The sequence below is a fragment of the Hemicordylus capensis genome, chromosome 4, assembly GCF_027244095.1.
Source record: "Hemicordylus capensis ecotype Gifberg chromosome 4, rHemCap1.1.pri, whole genome shotgun sequence".
Lineage (NCBI taxonomy): Eukaryota > Metazoa > Chordata > Lepidosauria > Squamata > Cordylidae > Hemicordylus > Hemicordylus capensis.
Window position 1 is genome coordinate 32,654,223 of NC_069660.1, and position 16,925 is coordinate 32,671,147.

At 45.9% G+C, this 16,925-nt stretch overlaps 1 protein-coding gene across 10 annotated transcripts in view; it reads left to right on the forward strand.

Annotated features, from left to right (window-relative positions):
* Nucleotides 1-16,925, forward strand: part of ZMYND8 (zinc finger MYND-type containing 8) — a 149,656-nt gene that overhangs the window by 34,544 nt on the left and 98,187 nt on the right. The gene's annotated exons all lie outside the window — the stretch shown is intronic.

The window sequence follows — 16,925 nt, forward strand, 5'->3', positions numbered from 1 at the left end:
GGCATGTCCCCGCCTCCACCTTTGGCGCTGCTGCTGCCTATACTGCTCCCTTCGGTGCCTTCGCCTTTCTCCAGCAGTGCTATCTTCTCCTCTTCCAGACCATCCTTCCTCGCCATGCCTGCAGCTCTCTGCTCCAGACCGGCCTGAGCAGCCCACTCCTGTGCCAGTGGACGTGAGTAATGTACCCTTGCTGAGCAAAGACCCCTTCCCACCAGACATAGCTGCTTGGTTGCGTGATTTTATCGCAAGGCAGTGTTCCTCTATAATTAAGGCTCATCTCTCACCACTGATCCTGCCTCCCTGCCTCCCTACCCTCCTATCCAGATCATCCTCTCCAACCTCCAGCCCCTCCCAACAACCTCTTCTATCTAATGAGAGGGGCAGTTTTCATCCTCGCCTCATAGGCACAAGGAAAAGGAAGAGGCCTAGATCATCTTCCTTGTCATTGTCAGAGGGGGCTCACTCCCGCAAATGTCCTACTCTCCCTCCTGCCCTGCCTTGCCCCCCATTACGACTGTGGTTCCTAATAGACCTCAATTAGATCCTACAAGGCCACAGATTGTAATTTGTAATTATGTGTGTGTTCTGAGTGACGCTAACAATGAGTCACCATCTGATCAAGAGGAGGGTGAGCTCTCTGATGAGGCTACCCCAGCTTCTGTTCCCTTTTCTTCACACGTTTTTTTCCTCGGCTGATTTTGAGGTTATGCTTTCTAAGGCCAAATGTGCTATCAAGGATATACCCCCATTGGATGTGGCCCAAACTGTGTCTTCACTTGATCGTAACATTTTCCCTTCCAGTCCACTCACTCTGGCACTGTTGCCTTCCCTCCTTTATTCAAGGAAGTCATGATGGCTGCCCCTACCTCTACCAAACCAGTGGGGCTTACTCCCCAAAAGCATTACAACTTGCCCCAGGAGATTTTATCCCTCTTTGCTGTGCCTTCTGTGGACCCCGCTGTGGTCCAGTTGGTCTCCACTTCTGTGGTAGCTTAAGAAGGAGATGAGCCACTTAAATCCCCAGAAAACCGCAAATGCAATCTCCTTTTACGTACGAATAGTACTGCCTCGGCCACAGTTCTTAAAGCTGCCACCACCAACTCTATATCTGCCAGAGCTTCAGTGCTCTGGATGAAAGAACTGGCATCTGTGGTGCCCCCTGAAAATTCCAAGCTCAGGCAAGGCCTCAACAAGTTAGCCAAGGCGATAGCCCTTATGGCTGATTCTAGCCTGGACTGCATTCAGTATGCATCTAGGGCCATAGCATCAGGGTTGGCCATTTCTTATGATTAAAACATTAGAACGTAGACTCTAGATCCAGGCTTAGCCTTTCTGCTATTCCATTTTCAGGTCCCCTGCCCTTTGGGGAACCGTTTGACCCTATCCTGGTTGAAGGCAAGGATAAAAAAAGGCACTGCCATTTGCTCACAGGTACTTCCGTAGGCCTTTTAAGTTTAAAGAGCAACCTTTTTGTCCCTTCAGAAACTTCTCCACCTCAGCAGCTGCCTCGTCCAGAGACAATCAGGGCAGTGCATATCGCCTGGCCTGGTGCAACCAGTAGCAGCAGTGGAGAGGGGGAGCACCTTGTGGCCGATTTTCTTGTACCTTCCCCCCCCCTTCCGCCCAGCCTTCCCGCAAACAATTACTACTCTCCAGTGAGGGGGAGACTTCTCCACTTTTACCTGCAGTGGGAAGCCACCACCTAGGATCACTGGGAGCTTTTGGTGGTCGCTCACGGCTACGCGCTAGATTTCCAGTCCCTCCCTCCTGACCACATTGTTCATTCTCCAAAGCCCAAGGATACGAATGACATCTTCAGATGAAATAAGCCATTCTCCACCTGATACAGATCAATGCCCTAGAACGTGTAGTGTCAACCGGATTATGGTGTGGCATTTATTCACTTTTGTTTCTTGTGCCTAAAAAAGATGGGTCTTGGAGGGCAGTGCTAGATCTCAAATGCCTCAACCTCTTAATTCGGAAATGAAAATTCCACATGGAATCTCTGCACAATCAAGGAGTTAGCGACACCCCAAGACTTCCTGGCGTCCATAGATCTAGCCAAAGCTTACATTCACATTCCGATCCTGTCAGACCATCGGCGAGTCCTCAGGTTCTACTACACTGGCCTGCATTATCAGTACAGGATTCTACTCTTCGGGCTTCAGTCACCCCGAGGGTCTTCACCAAGGTGATGGTGGCCCTGGTGGCTTACCTCTGGATGGGCAGGGTCCATACATACCCATTTTTGGATGACCTTTTGATCAGGGCTCCATCCTTTGAACTGGCCCACAAGTGGTTAAACAAACCATCTCATCCCTAGAGAGCCACAGCTTTCTAGTCAACCACCAGAAAAGTCACCTCATCCCTTCTCAGACTCTTCAACACCTGAAACCCTCTACAAATTTTCCCCAACAATGGTCATTGGGAAACTCCAACTCTGCGCCTGGAGGTTGAGCTTGCGTCCCTAGCCAACAAGGGCCACTCAAGCTCTGTTCAGGACACCATCTTAGCCTCCATGTGCCCATCAACAAACCGCATTTACCAAGCTTCATGGGTGGCCTTTTCCAGGTGGGCACATTGGAAATGGGTCAGTCTGTTGTCTGCAGGCGTGCTGGAAGTCCTCTCCTTCGTACAAGCCTGCCTCAACATGGGTCTTTGCCCTAGTACTTTGCCCAAAGTGACAGATGTCAGCCTTGTTCTCAGTTCTCCGTGGGAAATGCCCCTCAGCTGCACCCTCATCTCAGGAGGGCTACCAACCTGGTCCCACCTACCATCCACAGGTTTCCATCCTGGAGCCTGAACAAGGTACTCAATGCCCTCACCAAGAGTCCCTTTGAGTCTCTGGCTGAGGTTCCCCTCAAGTTTCTTTCACTCAAGGTCCTTTTTCTAGTGGCTATAATGTCTGCTTGTAAGGTATTGGAGCTCGGAGCTCTGTCAGTCCATAAAGAACTCTATCTTCCAGCCGGATGCAGTGATCTTGAAACAAGACCTCACCTTTTTGCTCAAGGTGAACTCTTCCTTCCACCACTCACAAGACGTGGTGCTTCAATCCTTCTGTCCGTCTCCAGAGCACTCCAAAGAACGGGTTTGACACTCACTCGATGTTCGGTGTACCTTGCACATCTACCTATGTAGATGTGCAAGGATTTTCACTGTTCTGATGCATTGTTCGTTTCTTTCCACCAGTCGTCGCTCGGCACCAAAGTCTCCAAGACTAACTTGTCTGCTTGGATTCAAACCTGCATTTCACTGGCTTACGAGTTGCTCAATCTAGTCATGCCCTGTGGCATCACTGCTCATTCCACTGCAGTGCTGTGACTTCCGGGTTGCTAGTTCATGCCTTTGTCTGCTCTTTCTATTTTTATGTTATCTTGTCCTCCTCTCTGAGCTCAGCAGTCCCGGAACTGGGGGCTTGCTGCTTCCCAGGCAAGAAGCTAGTCACACCTTCAGCAGTTCTTATTTGGTCTTCGGAGCATGCTCAGTCCACAACCCATACTATTGGTGGATGACCTCCCTTGCTGTGAAAAAGAACCTTTCACGGTAAGACCAACATGCCTTTTGTCAGTTTGGCTCGAATCTGAACTGGATTTGAGCCAAACCGGAAAAAACGGTTTTGCACACCATTGAACTGGATCTAGTTCCAGTTCAAACTGAGTTGGTTCGAGGGGGCTTGGAGCTCTATTGGTAAAGGGCAAGTAGGGGGCGGGGGGATCCCTGAAGTTAGAGTGAGCGGGCAGGGTGTAGGAAAGTACTTGTTAGTACTGCTGGCAGTGGCTGCGGCAGCAGCCATGGGAGGGTGGCGGGGGCTCCCAAGGTAGGCAGGGCCGGTTCAGGCGTGGTTTGGGCCCCTGCACAGGTGTGGAGGTCACTAAAATGGCCTCCACACCTATGCAGAGTCCATTTGTGTGACCACACAATTTGTGTGGTCATGCAAATGGCCTCTGTGCAAGCGTGGAGGCTATTTTAGTGACCTCCGTGCTTGCACAGAGGCCTGAACTGGCCCTGCCTATCCTGGGGGAGACCGATGGGTGGTGGTGGGGCGCCACAGCTGGTGGCAGCACTCCTATGTACTTTCTTACTCCTCGCCCACCCGCTCTGTCTTTAGGGAAGCCATCTGCCTCCCCTTTGCTGGTAAAGGGGAATCTCACTGGATTCCCCTTTACCAGTAAAGTTCCAAGCTAGCTTGGTTCGAACTAGGCCTGTTTCAGTTTGAACTCGGACTGGCCAATGCTGTTGGGTTCATCCCCAAACCTGTCGAGCCCAGCTCAAATTCAGCCGGTTCGCACACTCCTACATGCAAGTATAGTATTCTGACAATTTTCACTTCCTTTCTTCTCCAGTTTAGCTCTAAGGAGAATTCACCATTGCATTCATTTCTGCTGCTTGGTAGGAATTACAATAGGATTATTTCCTGCTACTCATCCCCCCGCCTTTCTTTTAGTTATTTGAAGAGAACTAGTCTCTTGAATAAAGGCAGTACCTTTTTGCATTTCATAGGAGGACATTTAATAATAATTTACAAACTTATTTCTGTCCTTTATACACACAAATAAAAAGCCAAACCTTTTTTGTAATGTGTTGCATACTAAATCAGATAGTGGATTGGATATTTCCAACCTTAAGTTATATTATGAAGCTTCACCGTTTAAAATATTGTGGGAACGGTAGCCAAATGGAGAATCTAAGTTATGGTTCTCTCTGGAACTCCATGGTTCCATGAATTTAAAAAACAGATTAAACATTTACCATTTCATGCTGACCTTATTAAAAAGATCACTAATTCTACTTCTAATCAATTTTTAAAGTCACCAATGGAGATTTGGAGAGGATGGCAATCTTGCCTGCCCCCCTCCAGTTCAATATATTAGTTGTAGACCATACTTTTTGTGTGAAAATATTTAGAGGGCATAACAGGGTAAAGGATAATTGGGTCAGAGTGAGAGATATGTATTGTAGTGGTATGTTAGTTTCCTTGGAAGAGATAAAACAAAATTTTTCAGATTTTAATTGGCTCCATTTGTTACAACTGTTCTTTTTTTCTCTTCTTAACCAAATATCCAAGCAACCAAGACAACTTACTAAATTTGAAAAATTAATATTGGCTATCAATACATCAACTCAATAGCAATAGCAATAGCACTTACATTTATATACCGCTTTATAGCCGGAGCTCTCTAAGCGGTTTACAATGATTTAGCATATTGCCCCCCAACATTCTGGGTACTCAAGGCTAACATCCAAACTTTATGCTTTTCTTTTGGGGTATAAGATCTCACCATTGGTTGAATTAAAATCAGTTTGGGGAAATGATTTATAAATGGTCATTGATGAAGGGAATTGGAATAGGATTTGGTTTTGTAAATCTACATTTTTATACTCTGCCCAAATCATTTATTTATTTATTTATTTATTAATCAATCAATCAATCATATTTCTACACCAGCCTTGCATTGTGGCTACAGAGTGGTGTCTTAAAATGCTGGTTGTGCTGAACAGCTCAAAAGTTGCAGGACTTAGACAGCTATAAACATTTTAAATAATAATAAAGATTGAAACCTTGATGAAATCAACATCATTCGACACACTACCCTGCCTTGATATCCTCTGTCTTGCTCCCCTGTGTCCTTGGTAGCCTTTACCAATCCCAATAAGTTTCAAATGAGTCTGCCTTTGTAGCTGAATCTGGAGTAAGCAATGCTCCTAATCTTCAATGAAGCAATTTCTGACCTTTTGGTGCATTAGATAGAATCATACTTCATCATGGCTGAATCACTTGTCTTCCATAAAACCCCCTTTTTCAAAAAAAGGCTGAGAATGTTGCCTCATCCCACATGTTAGTACTTAATGGTCCAGACCAGGGGTTCCCAATGGGGGATATTAGTGCCTCTAGAGGCACTTGAAAGGCGTCCATGGGGTACTCAGAGCCCTTCTGTCTCCCATGCTTTAGCCACATTATTTGTTCCCCATCTGAGGACCGCTGGCTTAGCTTGCTCTCCCTGCAGATGATCGCCCACTAAGCCCTGAGCGGCCAGATCGGCTGCCCACACAACTGCTGGCTCCATGACGGAGCTGGTGGGGGTTGCGGGGATCGGGGGCCACATGGCCCCCAGAAGTTCCAGGATGCCCTGCATGAGTGTGTGGGGCATGCTGGAGAGACCCCTGAGCTCGGGAGCCTGCTTTCAGCCTCCTGGCCGGGGGTCTCCTCATATGTTGCTGTGATGTGGAGCCATGCCACAGCAATAAACAATCAAAAAGATGAGGTTAACAGAGCACTCGCTCCATTAACCTCAGCTAAGGGGAGAGGTACTTTGGGAGGTTTGCTGCCGGGAGCTGCATGGCTCCTGTTGCAGCACATGATTGGCTGAAATTGGGCTAGGCTCCCTTAGCCCGATTTCGGCCGATCGTGAGAATAGCTTCAATGTGTCTTCAGTGACGTGCCTGCTGTAGAAGGGAAGGGAAGAGAGCAAAGACTATGTGCTGAAACTCCGTGCACCTCTCCCCTCAGCCTGACTGACAGGAAGTAAACTTGTCCCGTTAATATCAGTAAGACTCGTTATGAGTTACTTCATCTGTATGTCAGCCAGTGACTGAGGTAGTCTCAGAACTGTAATGTTTACATTTAATGTGTGAACATTATATACTCTCTCTCTCTCTCTCTCTCTCTCTCTCTCTCTCTCTCTCTGTGGTACCTGAGCTGGAGGTTTGTGAGAGAAGGGGTGCACTTGTTAAAAAAAAGATTGGGAATATAAGCGATAGGGAAATTCTCTTCCCAAATGAAATTCAGTTTGTGCTTGCTTCAGAGTAATGAACAGGATTAAAAATAACTTTAAAGTAAAGTGTGCTGTCAAGTCAGTGTCGACTCCTGGTGCCCACAGAGCGCTGTGGTTTTATTTGGTAGAATACAGGAGGGGTTTACCATTGTCTCCTCCCACGCAGTGTGAGATGATGCCTTTCAGCAGCTTCCTATAACACAGCTGCCCAATATAGCACCAGCGGGGATTCAAACTGTCAACCTTCTGCTTATTAGTCAAGCATTTCCCTGCTGCGCCACTTAAGGTGACTACAAAAGTAACTATACATGAGGATAACTTTTCACTCATGCAAGGGCAGGATTTTTGCTGATCCCCATCATTATTTTTGCTGCCCCCAATGTTTCCTTAATGTCTCTGAGGGTCCCCCGATCCTCAGGGGCATTTTTGTGGGGGCACCAGGGTCAGCAAAAAGAACAAGGGATTGGTGAATATCTTCCCTCCTCATATATATGATGCTAGCTGTTGCAGAATGCCTTGATGGAATGCTGTGATAGCTTCATTGAAGATTAGGAGTATTGCTTGCTCCAGATTATACCAGTAAGGGGTTGGTATACTCCTGGTACTTCTGGTTGTGGTCGCTAAGAGTTAACACCGACTTGATGGCACTTGATCAATCAATCACTTCTGGTCAGTTTGGTTGACATTGTACAGTCTTCTCATACAACTGATCCACAACAGATTTCTTATTCGAGAGGTTGCTTCTTTGAAAATGCTGCCCCCTATCTTACAAAAGTTACTCACTTAATTGAAACTCATGTCAGGGAAGCTTCTAGACTAGCCTTCTTTTTGAGGTTGTGCCTTTATGCTTGGGAGTAATTTCACACAAGCATTCCTTGAAGTGAGTTGGTACAATCACAGGGCCTTGCTATGTCAGTTTCTACTTGTTACAATTGTCCTTGAGATATGATTGCAAAATAAAGCTACTTTAGGGTGGCTTCGAGTATTTTATCTCTGCAAATTAGGATGCTTGATAGTTGATGAGTCTTACTGGAAATACTTCCTCATCATGTCCAAGTTCCTACTGCAAGCAATATGAGCTCACCAGTTCCCTGCAAGCAGTCTGTAACAAGATGAGGAATTTGCAACCTTTGCTAGAACAAATAGGCCAAGCCACAAGAATGGCAAAAATATTGTTAAGATAGACAAAAAATGCACACATCTGACCTCCAGCTCTTATGTACAATAGCAAACTAGTTCACCTCAATCATGTGATTTAGGCATCCACTCTGCCTAGGCTGTGGATAAAAATATCAGTATTTCAGTCAGGGTTAATAGTTTGACTGTCTGGGAGCAATTCTAGAAATGCAAAAGCTCTAACACAGCCATTGATCTAATTGAAACATGAGACCCAGCGGGTGGAGTCTAGTCAGATACCAGATATGCTGTTGTAGATTACAGGGCAAGCAAATAGCAATTGCATCAGCACTGCAACCAAGCCTAATTAAAAATGTAAAACCTTCCACAGGGGTAACTTTTAATTCTGTTGCAGCAAAAGCAACAGATTCTTGTGGCACCTTAAAGATTTATTGAACTATAAATGTCCGTCTGTGAAAAAGTGTTCATTGCATCAGATGCATTTTTAGTCCACAAAGGTTTATACTTCAGTCTTTGCAGTATAAAAGTTTATACTTCAATCTTTGACATGCCACAAGACTCTTTGTTCTAATTTAAATGGAGATGGAGGAAGCTGGAAATGTCTGCCAACAGAAGACAATAAGTATTCAGCATCCCACATAAACAAGAACAGGCTCTTGTTGAGAGGCAAGCATAAACTTGTAACAAATATTTCATTAGTAGTGTCAGAGAGCATTTGCTTGAACTGTAGAATCTATAGAGTAAGACTGCTATCCTGAAGAAAGTTATTGGATTGGCGATAAATGCCCACTGAACTAAATGGAACTTACTTCTGAGAAAACATGCTTAGGATGGTAAGTGGTGCATTGTGTGAAGCAGCCAATAGCCTATTTCACTAGGTGCACTGAGAGAATATACAGATGCACACAGCTGGCAACTAAGTTAACAAAACAGCTAGTGTAGCGATTCTCAAACTGTAGGGTCCTGTCCTCCCGCCACTTGAGTGGCATTGGGCACCAGGACAGGAGAGTGAAGGTCCACAGAGCAATAGGATTCTGAGGTAGGCGCTATATCCTTCTATATCAGCTCTTAGACTTTGCCCTTAAAATACTGTGTAAAATTTGGGTCACTGCACCATAAAAAGGATGTAGAGTTAGAAAAGGTGTAGAAAAGGGCAACCAAAATGATCAGGGGATTGGAGTGACTCCCCTGTGAGGAAAAACAAATGTTTTGGGCTTTTTAGTTTAGAAAGAAGGGGGGAAGGGGTGGGGAGAAACATGATAAAGGGGTATAAAATTATGTATGGTGTGGATCAAGTAAATAAAGAGAAGTATTTCTCCCTCTCTTATAATATTAGAACCTGGGGCTAGTGGTGTGCATGGTCCGGATACCCCGCGGTTCGGCATGGGGGGGGAGTTTCTCTTCAAGGGGGGGTGGTAGTACTTACACAAACACCCCGCCGCTCTTTCCCCTCCGGCGCTGGCGGTTTCCAAAACGTTCTTGGGGCGGCAGAGTTCCTCCCTGCCGCCCCTGCCCCCGCCGTTGTCCTTGCTAGCGTTAAAGTAAACAGAGCTGGTGGCGCGCATGCGCCCTTTGCAGTGCGCGCTTGTCCCTGCCGCTGGCGCATGCGTGCCGCATCACGCTGCACACGCGCCAGCGGCAGGGACAAGCATGCGCGCCGCAAAGGGTGCATGCGTGCCACCAGCTCTGTTTACTTTAACACTAGCAAGGACAACGACGGGGGCAGGGGCGGCAGGGAGGAACTCTGCCGCCCCAAGAACATTTTGGAAACCGCCAGCGCTGGAGGGGGAAGAGCGGTGGGGGGGTAAGTACTACCACCCCCCTTAAAGAGAAACTCCCCCCCCCCCCGATCCTTCCGAACCGTGGGGTATCAGGACCGGTCTGGAAGCCTTGTCAATGGCCTCCGGACCGGACCATGCACACTCCTACCCGGGGCCAACCGCTGAAGCTCAATTCTGGGAGATTCAGGACAGATGAAAGGAAGTACTTCTTTGTACAATGTGTAGTTAAACTATGGAATTCGCTACAGCCAGATGTGAGTGGTGATGGCTTCCAGTCTATACAACTTTGCTACCACAATAGCTGGTCTTGTGGTAGCAAGCATGACTTGTCCCCTTAACTAAGCAGGGTCTGCCCTGGTTGCATATGAAAGGGAGACTAGAAGTGTGAGCACTGTAAGATATTTCCCTCAGGGGATGGAGCCGCTCTGGGAAGAGCAGAAGGTTCCAAGTTCCCTCCCTGGCACCTCCAAGATAGGGCTGAGAGAGAGTCCTGTCTGCAACCTTGGAGAAGCTGCTGCCAGTCTGTGTAGAGTAGACAATACTGAGCGAGATGGACCTATGGTCTGACTCAGTATATGGCAGTTTCCTATGTTCCTAACTTTAAATGGGGATTAGACAGATTCATGGAGGATAGGGCATTCAATGGCTGCTAGCCTTGGTAGCTATATATTTCTATCAGGATCAGAAGTGGCATGCCCCTGAACCCCAAGTGCTAGGGAACACCAATGAGCGGGAACATTTGCCCTCTTCCCAGCTTGCAGGCTTCTCAGATGCACCTGGCTGACCACTGCATGAAGTAGGATGCTGGACTAGATGGGCCTTTGGCCTCATCCAGCAGGACATTTCTTACGTTCTTATAACTGGATATCCTCTGGCTGTGGATCCTTGCTCGTTTACACTGGATTTCTGGGGGAGATTGCACCCTTACTGCCTGTGCATGTATAGGGTTTTGTTTTGCAGGGGGGATATATGTGCATGACTTTTGGAAGGGGTCAGAGAGTAGTAAGTCTGAGTGCAGGAATCACTATATTTGTTACTGTGGTTGGGAGGTCCTGGAAGATGAAGTAAATGTAGAAAAGCAGGATGGTGGGATTCTTAAGTCCACCCTGATTACCATGTAATGCCACATTATAGTACTTTTGCTGCTACAGGCTAATAGGGTTATTAGCATAGCTGATGGCCAGTTGGCATTGTTATTCCATTCACCCATGGTTACCTGCTGGCTTACTTGGCTAGATGGATTTGGATTGCCTGCAGTGGCCTACATCTGACTTTTACTTGCATTGATTCATATGCTTAGAAATCTTGAACTAGCTTTGACTACTAGAGAAGATGCCTCATCTTTTGTTTCCGATTCCCCTTATGCAAAATTTCACATATTCATCTTGAGTATCTGATCACCTTTTATTTCAGGATAAATTATCTTCTGTGCTTCAGTGATAGTAAAAAAAAAAAAAAAAAGATTCTGAGTCACTTTACTGTGGGAGTAAAAATTGTAGAAAGCCATATTGGTCCATTTAAAGGAATTGTGTTATATTGCTTGTGGGAGTAGTACTACTAGTACTACCAGTGAAGACAGGTATTTTCATTTTCTACTTGCTTTTGTAGGACAAGACTTCTGTCTGTTAGCTTTGGATGCATATTCTTTGCTCCCCCTACGCCTTTCAGAAACATACTAAAACAGGCTCCCATCCGGTACTGTGAACCATCTGCAGCTCCCTGGCTCTTTTGTAGAATGCATTTTTGAGCAGCCCACTTCTGCATACACTTTCCCCTTTTCATAGCTTAGTTTGCCCCCCCCCCCCCCGTAAGCTCTGCAATTTCCCCGCAGTTCTTTCTTTTCTGCCTGAACCTGTCTCAGCAATTACTGTGCTCCTGTCTTGTGAACAGAAAGCATTTCTAGATTTCTTGGGAAAGCAGCCTCTTTTGTCTGTGTCAGGTGGTAGGTGTTTTTAGGGAGCTCTCTCATTTGTTGTGTTGTGGATTATAAGTAGTGTGTATGGCATTTTCTGGGAGAGATTCCCTCGTTTTTTCATGGTAGGAGGTAAGCATAGTATCTGCAGTGCTCTGTAAAAAGAGGAATGACTCCAGGCAAAAAGCTAGAAAGTTTCTAGAACTCTGCTTGGCTTGTGGTTGATGTTGAACTTTTTCTGTTTCCCCATCCCTATGTTTCCTTCTAAGAGTTAAATTTGTTTTTGTGGTTTCCAACCTCCACTTCATTTTTCACTGGTTTTCTTTTTCAAAGCACAAACACTGCTGATTAACATCTCTGACTTTAGCCCTCTACTTATGCCTTCCTTCCTGTTCTCCCCATTTCATTGTTTTTCTCTCCCCCCATCATCACCTAAATAGCCACACCCCGGAAAAGCAATTGACTAAGCTGCAGTGGGCCATGCATTTTAATTGCCTTTTATTACTGGATAAGAGGCTTCATTCACTGATTGCAGCAGGGGTTTCTTTCAGCTGTCTTAGCTTGAAGGCTTGCTTGCTTTCTGCAGCATAAATTGTTCAAGTAAAATGGTGCTTTTACCTTTCATTCTTTTTGAGACAATATGAAAGATCATTCCAAATAAGGAAGATAAAGCCCCCATGTCTGTCATGTAAAATACTTAAAATAACCTATTTACCATTGTGAGATAAATCTGCAGTTTGCTTGTTTGTGTTCAAAACAATACAAGCTACCTGAGAAAAGCCCCCAATTAGTCCTTGTTTTTACTGCCACTTGAGGCAAGTATTTGGATTCTTTTCTCCAGCTCACTAAACCTTTTTTTTTTGTTTAGGAGAGGAGAACTTGAGGCCTCATCTAACTATTGCTGCTATTAAATTGCTATCTGATATGTGACCAAATCCTCTCTCCAGGGACCAAGTGTGTCAGTTTGGCAGTATGCCCAGCCACCATCAGCGCCATTGCAGCCCCAGAGCCAGATCTCCTCCCCCTACAGAGAATCAACTCTGTATTTCAGTTGTATTTGTTTGGGAATGTTGCTTTTGATGTGAATAACACTGAAGCAGAGCTGGCAGCAGAGAGAGACCCACATGGGCAGCCTCCATAGTGGACTCTCTCTCTCTTCTGGCTTTAAAATCAATAGGTCTTTAAAGCTAGAAAGGAGACTAAGAGCTGCATGTGCAGTGTTTATAGTACTCCTCTGTGTTACATAGTGCAGTGCTATGGAAGCTTTGTGTACAGCTCTGATGCTGGCAGCCATTTTGGTGGAAATATGGATGCTTGGCCGCCCTCTGGGATAGTTGTTTGCCACATGTGGCTGGGCAAGTAAAAATTAAAAATTTAAGCTTCACAGATGATTGAATAAATTAATGTTATGATAGTCATATTTCTATCAAGATATTTTCCACACAAGATGTTAACCGAATAGCTCCTTCTTGAATTATTTTATATATAATTTCCATGTTTCTCTTGCTTCCTTAGAAAAGAGCCCTTTCAATTTTGTAAATGTCTTGATTTCTTTCCACAGCAGCACAGAGGTTAAAGCTTCTGTGATGGTCACTATGCGTGGAGAGTAACTTGTTTTTACATTTCTTTGCTTAGTGGAGTTGAAACCGTCCTTATTCTTATTTATTCTTCAGAGATATTTTTCTATTGAATTTTTCTCTGTTCCTGATGTGACATATATTGTCAGAAGTGCATTAGAGAATGTTTAGCATATGATTTACAAAAGCAGTGCAGCAGTGAATAAGATTTCCTGATAAAACACGGGCAATTGCAATAGCAGAGAGCAGGGGCGTAGCTATAATTGAACGAAAGGGTTCAAAGCTCCTGAGGGCCCTCCAGCTCCATACCTCCCTATTTTCTTCATTATCTCCCTCACTCTGGGGGGCTGCCAGAGAGAGGGATGAACACGGGCCCCCTCTCCCCTAGCTACACCCCTGGCAGAGAGAAAATACCACTGTACATGAGTTCCTATGGGTTTGGGTAGAGTCCAGTTAAAAGAGTTCAGTGAGAGGAATGTCCAAAAGGTCCAAGGGTGGGTCCGATCCTGGCCTCACCAGTCTTCTGCCAATTGCATTCTCTGGGCGTGGGTCCTCGATGGCAGAGGTTCTTCTCCAGGTCCAAGGGATCCTCCAGAGGTGCTGTCAGTGGGAGTTCCTCGCGTTCTCAGTTGTTGTGCTGGCGTGGTCAGTTTAGCATGCAAATACGCTACAGACCATGTTCCCGAAGTGTGAGGTTACATACATGCAGGTCTAAAGAGCTATAAGCAAACAAGTGTCCATCTGAATTAGTCAAAAGCTGCAAGGCATCACCAATGTTTGCAAGTCCTCCTTCGGTTCCATGTGTATGTGAATCTGGAGAGAGTCCAGGGTAGAGTCCAAGCCAGGGGAGCGGGAAAACCCGGTCTCATCTTGTGGGCAGGAGGCGGCTTGTTGTCTGGGGTGTTCTCTGAGGATTTCCAGGCAGTCTGGCATCCTTCTGCAAGGGAAAAACCTCACTGGGCTTGTCTGCAGTTCTGGTGGAGCTCCTCCCTACTATGGTAGGGTGGATCGTGTGGTGGCTTGCCTCCTGTGGGCATAGCAGGGCAAGCTGCAGGTGGCTCCCGTCCTCTGGGTTTAGGAGGGCGAGCTGTTCCTTTGTGTGCTCAGTGGCCCCTCTCCTCTGGGGTTAGGGGAGCAGGCTGCTTTAGCTCCCCCCCCCTCGGGCGTTAGGGGGGCAAGCCAGCTCCTGGTACTGGCAGTATCCCGAGATGTGTTCTCTGTAGATGTCTTGGGACCACTGGATGGTGTCAGACACCATCAGTTTGTGCATTAGTTTGGCATAGCCAAACATTGCGTACCCACACTGCAAGCTCACAGTACTGGCTCGCTGCCAGGGTACCAGCCCCCCAGGGCCCTGACTAGTAGGGCATGGACAGAGACCTCATAGACCCACTCCCTGAGTGCCTGTGCAGGGTCCGTATGAATGTGTTGCCCTCAGCCCTTTTGGAAAAAAGATTTGATAAGGCATTGTCAGATTTTGGCCTATGCCCTTGTGGTGCAGGCCTCCCTGAAACGGTTTCGCATGTGCTGTTATATTGCTCCCTTTACTATGATACTAGGAAAGAACTCATATTCCCTCTGTTAGAGCAATTTCCAAGAAGAGCTGACTTCTTTTATTTGAATTTCTGTCTTGAGGTTCAAAATAATGAGGTTACTAAGGTGGTGGCGAAATTCTTTTATGTCGCTATTAGACTAAGATCTTGTTTAAGGTCTAATTCATAGGAGCGATTGTTTTGTCCTGATTATTATGTATTATATTACAGTTGGCATATTGTGTTTTTAATCTTGTTTTAATTTTTATATGTTCTCTGTATGGCCTATGGCTGTAATAAATTGATTGATTGAGTGCTTGTGCCAGTGGGGCATACTTCTGTTACTTCTTTGCTCTGGCCTCTGCCATAGCTGCTTGCTTGCTTGCTTAAGTGCTGTCAAGTCGGTGTCTACTCTTAGTGCCAACATAGATAGATTCTCTCCAGGATGATCTGTCTTCAACTTGGTCTTTTAGGTCTCTCAGTGGTGCATTCATTGCTGTCATAATTGAGTCCATCCACCTTGCTGCTGGTTGTCCTTTTCTTCTCTTTCCTTCAACTTTCCCCAGCATTATAGCCTTCTCAAGGGAGCTGGGTCTTTGCATAATGTGTCCAAAGTATGGTAGTTTGAGTCTGGTCATTTGTGCCTCGAGTGAAAATTCTGGATTGATTTGTTCTATGATCCATTTTGTTTTATGATCCATAACTGCTTACCGGCTTTCAAATGGGATGGTAGATGATAGAAGTGCATACTACAGTTAAACATTTCAAGGCAATACATTTTACTATATGAGAAGTATCATCCTGCACTGAAATACTGTGAGTTACTTCCCTCACTCTGTATCACTTTTGCTATGGTGCAACCTGTTTGGTTTGCATGTTTTGCTGTTCTCACTCCCACCCCATTGCCCCCCTGCAAAATTCTATAGTTGTTTTTATAGGAAAGTTGCCTCAGGTCTGTATGCACACCCTCTTCCTCTGTTTGAATGCAATGTTGCTGTGCTCTCAGTCTTTCCACATCTAAGAAGCAGTTCACACATGTAGTACCCACTTGAAAAAAACAACTGCTATACATGGCAAGTTGCTGTTAGGAAAGGGCTGGTGGTGTGTGTGTGTGTGTGTTGGCGATTTTTTATTGTCACAGTGCCATTTCCCCTTTGAAGGATTTACTTAGGAAGAAGAGGTGGGTTGCAACTTGCTCCTCCTTGTGGCAAATTGTAGTCCCCACAATCTGGAGGGAGATAAAGATGGGCAAGCTGTCACGTGAAGCAACAAGTTGGTTAGAGAGTCAGTGTGCTGTGGTATAGTGGATAAGACAATGGTCAACAGTGAAGCCCTGGGTTCAAATTCCTACGTAGCCATGGTTTTCACTGAGGGTCCTTGTGCATGTCACAATAGAGCAGGGTTACACAATGTCAGCCCTTCAGTTGTTTTAAGACTATAACTCCCATCATCCTCAACTGTTGGCCAATGTGGCTGGGGATGATGTGAGTTGTAGTCCAAATTTGGAAGGCCAAATTTGTGCAGCCCTGCTATAGAAACATGGAGACTGTTATCACACATAGCCAAGACAAGGCTAATGAAGCCAAGCCCGTCTTGGCTGCTCATAAGAACGGCCTGCAGCTGCTCCCGCCACCTCGGTGGCAAACCTGCCAAAGAGGCCCTCCCCCATGTGCACCCTTAACCTGGGCGAAATGATTGTGTCAGTGCTGTGTGCTGCCAATACAGGAGCAGCCAGGGGAAATCCCCAGAATGCACCACATACTTACATGGTACATTATAGGATTTTCAGGGGCTGGGACAATGTGTCTTAGCCCCTGACCCTCCAAGCTGCTGGGCAAAGCTGGTGTCCGTCCAGGCATGCAGTCCGCCCGCCCAGCACGGTCTGAGGGGGAGGTAAGCTTTAGCAGCCTTCCGCCCCGCATGCCCAATAGCCCTTCTCAAAGATCATAAGGGCTAATTATGTTGTACATTCATATAAGTATCTGTATACAATTACATGTGTTTATGTGAATGGCTTTACATGCATTCTTTTAAAAAGTGAACTGAGGTACAGGTCTCTTCAAACGTAGGGTACATATAGGAAGTGTACTACCAGACAAAGCAAAATAATATATGAATAACTATGTGTGTACAGATCTGTATTCCGTACACACTACACATTCTATGTACATTGAACATAATATGTGAGCAAGGCTTCTCTCTCTCTCAACCTA